This window comes from Coregonus clupeaformis, chromosome 10 (genome assembly GCF_020615455.1).
Source record: "Coregonus clupeaformis isolate EN_2021a chromosome 10, ASM2061545v1, whole genome shotgun sequence".
Taxonomy (NCBI): Eukaryota; Metazoa; Chordata; class Actinopteri; order Salmoniformes; family Salmonidae; genus Coregonus; species Coregonus clupeaformis.
This window is the reverse complement of record NC_059201.1, coordinates 17,955,075-17,959,526: the sequence shown is the minus strand read 5'-3', so window position 1 is coordinate 17,959,526 and position 4,452 is coordinate 17,955,075. Positions and strand designations below refer to the sequence as shown.

The 4,452-nt window shown below is 43.5% G+C and overlaps 1 long non-coding RNA gene across 1 annotated transcript; it reads left to right on the top strand.

Annotated features, from left to right (window-relative positions):
* The first annotated feature begins 676 nt into the window (after positions 1 to 676).
* On the top strand, positions 677 to 2,370 carry LOC121575247. Its single transcript, XR_006002311.1, has 4 exons — positions 677 to 736; positions 835 to 861; positions 1,658 to 1,680; positions 2,027 to 2,370. It is a non-coding gene; the product is annotated as an uncharacterized LOC121575247 (long non-coding RNA).
* The last annotated feature ends 2,082 nt before the right edge of the window (positions 2,371 to 4,452 follow it).

The window sequence follows — 4,452 nt, the reverse complement described above, 5'->3', positions numbered from 1 at the left end:
AGAACCATACCTTCCCCAATGCATAGTGCCAGCTGTAAAGTTTGGTGGAGGAGGAATAATGGTCTGGGGATGGTTGTCATGGTTAAACTTTGGGATGAATTGGGACACCAACTGCGAGCCAGGCCTAGTCGCCCAACATTAGTGCCTGACCTCACTAATGCTCTTGTGGCTGAATAGAAGCATGTCTCCGCAGCAATGTTCCAACATCTAGTGGAAAGCCTTCCCAGAAGAGTGGAGGCTGTTATAGAAGCAAAGGGGGACCAACTCCATATTAATGTCCATGATTTTGGAATGAGATGTTCGATGAGCAGGTGTCCACATACTTTTAGTCATGTAGTGTATATAATTGATGCCTGGACCATTCAGTTTCACTATAATCAGAGGTTTCTGATGATAGTTATGTGAGGAGGACTGGGGAGGTTTAGTGTGGTGAAAAATAACATTTGCTTGATAAGAGTTGAAAGGAAACTTACATGGATGGAAAGTGTGCCCCATTTTTCTATTTCAAACAGCACCCATAGGCTTATGTGATTGTAGACATGCCTGAACACAGCTGAGCTCAGGTATATAATTCCAACATAAAATGTGATTTCAATTTCAACCCTTTCTGCATACATATCCCAGTGAGCAATGAGCTGAGCAAGGGGCCATTGAATATGACGTTATGTTTTGTACTATAAAGGCCCTCCCCTTTCTTCGTCACATCCTCTTTCAAGTAGGTGTCCTTGTTTTCGAGGTAAGGAATTTTGAATAATGTCCCCAAAACAAATCCAAACTAATCAGTGATAATATGTTGCCATCCATTACATCTAACAACTTTATGTTTAATTGCAGACACATCTCCACAAGATGAGAGCAAAGGTGAGTTGATGAATATCTAAGTTCATATTAGCGTGGTTTTGTTAGTGACTGGCTAGCTAGCTACTTAACTATATACAAACATGTATCTTAACGACAACGTGCCTAAATAGTTATCTTCCTATATTACATTATGGGAACTTTGCCGGTATCCAATGTTACATTAGAAGGTTAAACTCTTAATTGGCGCAGGGGTTTTGAATGTTGGATATGGGATTTGCTTCATCCATGGCGTATGGTCTGTTTGTTAGCTTGACGTCGCTGGCTAACTAGGTTTCACGGCGCACACAAGGTACTGGCAATATTACTTGTAATGTATTTTGTGGACTTCAGTAATGACTGATATTAGCAGGCAAAATGTTACTGTGTGCCATGCCTACTGCGTGTTTGTGTATGGTCCTAACATTTTGACGCATGGTCCGCAGTGCCAACCCTGATTCTCATGTCTTCCTGTTTAGATCAGCAGCAATTTTTTACCAGCAATTTTTTTTTTTTGGTACCATTATTTAACTAGGCAAGTCAGTTAAGAACAAATTCTTATTTGCAATGATGGCCTACACCGGGCAAACCCGGATGACGATGGGCCAATTGTGCGCCGCCCTATGTGACTCCCAATCAGGGCCTGTTGTGATACAGCCTGGAATCGTACCAGGGGGTCTGTAGTGACGCCTCAAGCACTGAGATGCAGTGCTTTAGACCGCTGCGCCACTCGGGGAGCTTGTGCTGTTAACAGTAATGATTCCTTGTAGGTTGTGTGAGTCTTTCACTTGACTTAACGTTTTTTTCCATTCTCTTTTAGTGGAGGAAGAAGCGTATGCGCAGGTAAGGATTATTGCGTTTTATGTGAATGGTGCTTGTTACTTTAGTGTCATTCAGATAAGCATGGTGCTCCATGAGTCTTCTGTTCACATGGATTTAGTGTGTTTCAAATGTGTACTATCAACTATGTAGGACCAGTTTCAGGCTCATTGAGTAAATCCAGGGTGCAAGTCGAACGTTCGTTAATAAGCATAGGACATGGGAGGCATTAATGCAAATCATTGTAGGGACATAACAATCAATACAATGTAATTATAGGGAATTTTACTATTTAACTGATGTGCTGTGTATGGTTTTCCATGTAATGATGCAGCTCTGGTCACTCATTAACACTATCTTGTCTTTGTAGGCTGAAGCGTAAAAGGCGAAAGATGAGGCAGAGGTCAAAGTAGACTGGCCCATCCCCTACAGCTGTGATTCCAAGCCCTCCCTGTTTGACGCCTACAGTCCATGATTTGCAAAGAGCTGACCATGGTTGTCTGAAGCCGATCTCATTGTGATGGAGTGAAGGACAGATCCCGCCTAACCAGCCCTCTACTCTGCCAATGGCGGCTGGCCGTTGACTACTACTAGAGAATGGCGAGGAAGACTTGAGAATTAATCTCCAGTCGTTGAACTCTGGCCTTTTACCACCTGCCTAGCACAGCTGATTTGTTGTAAAGACCATAATAAATATTTGGTTTATTAACTACATTACTGTCTCTGTAAACCTTGATTCAGGTTCAAATGTTATTGGTCACACACATTAAGCAGATGTTATTGCGGGTGTAGCGAAATTCATGTCTTTCAATCCACTCCACTTGGAACACATTTACACTAGACTTATGTTTTGAATGTTGGAATCTAATTTCTAAGGAACCAGCTGCGACTCTTTTGAAGCCCAGTTACTGCACAATTTGGTTTACAATTGAACTGATGTGTACAGCTGTAGGCTGAAATGACCTGGGGATAAAGTAATATGGTTGAGGTTCAGGCCTTAAGTTGTCTGGGGGGTGGGGATATGACGCTGACATCCACCAGAGGCCTGATTCTACAATATTGTGCCCTGTGTCCTAACAAATTACTTGTCAGTTGCACAAACCCTGTCTGGATTAATCGTACTTTGAAAATTGCTTGCAGGTCTTAACTTGTTTAGCGCAAATGAGTGTCTGTTTTGGGTTAAACCGCTAATGGGAACATGTCTTGTGCCACTGTAGGCCAACTTAAATTCCCACGCTCCGGTCTCATCACAGAGGTGGCGCGCCAAGGTCTCTGAGGCTGAAACGATATGGCATGGCCCCTCAGATCCTCTTACAGCTGCGACCTGAATGCCCTACAGAGGGTGGTGCGCAAGGCCTGAAGTTGCCAAATACTCCAGCCTCCTGAGACATGGACTGTTCGCCGTGCTCAGTCCGGCAGGCAGTACCGTTGCATCAAGGCTCAGACTCTTAATCAGTTTATGTCCCTTGGCCATAAGACTGTTAAATGGCTAACTACTGCTCGCCTGCCCACATACTATTCACACTGACTATGCCCATCCACTGGCTTCTACCCACTCAGACACAACCTATGCGGCTAATTTGATTTATTACTCCTTTACACCGCTGTCCATTGATTGCATTAGTATTTATCCTGCTACTGGGCATTACTCATGTACAGAACCAGTCAAAAGTTTGGACACTTACTCATTCAAGGGTTTCTTTATTTTCTACATTGTAGAATAGTGAAGACATCAAAACTATGAAATAACACATGGAATCATGTAACCAAAATAGTGTTAAACAAATCAAAATATTTTTTATTCTTCAAAGTAGCCACCCTTTGTTTTGCACACTTGGCATTCTCTCAACCAGCTTCATGAGGAATGCTTTTCCATCAGTCTTGAAGGAGTTCCCACATATGCTGAGCACTTGTTGGCTGCTTCTCCTTCACTCTGCGGTCCAACTCATCCCAAACCATCTCAATTGGGTTGTCGGGTGATTGTGGAGGCCAGGTCATCTGATCTCACCACCTCCATGCTTCACGGTGGGAACCACACATGCGGAGATCATCCGTTCACCTACTCTGCGTCTCACAAAGATACGACGGTTGGAACCCAAAATCTCAAATTTGGACTCATCAGACCAAAGGACAGATTTCCACCTGTCTAATGTCCATTGCTCGTGTTTCTTGGCCCAAGCAAATCTGTATTGGTGTCCTTTAGTAGTGGTGTCTTTGCAGCATTTCGACCATGAAGGCCTGATTCACACAGTCTTCTCTGAACAGTTGATGTTGAGATGTCTGTTACTTGAACTCTGAAGCATTTATTTGGGCTGCAATTTCTGAGGCTGGTAACTCTAATGGACTTATTCTCTGCAGCAGAGGTAACTCTGGATCCTCATGAGAGCCACTTTTATCATAGTGCTTGATGGTTTTTGCGACTGCACTTGAAGAAACTTTAAAAGTTCTGAACATTTTCCGGATTGACTGACCTTAATGTCTTGAAGGAGTTCCCACATATGCTGAGCACTTGTTGGCTGCTTTTCCTTCACTCCGTGGTCCAACTCATCCCAAACCATTTCAATTGGGTCGAGGTCGGGTGATGGAGGCCAGGTCATCTGATGCAGCACTCCATCACTCCCCTTGGTCAAATAGCCCTTACACAGCATTGAGGTGTGTTTTGGGTCATTGTCCTGGTGAAAAATAAATGATAGTCCCACTAAGCGCAAACCAGATGGGATGTCGTCGGAGGGGGTGGCTGCCGTTTTATGGACTCTTAACCAACCGTGCTATTTTGTGTTTTTTCGCATTTTTTGT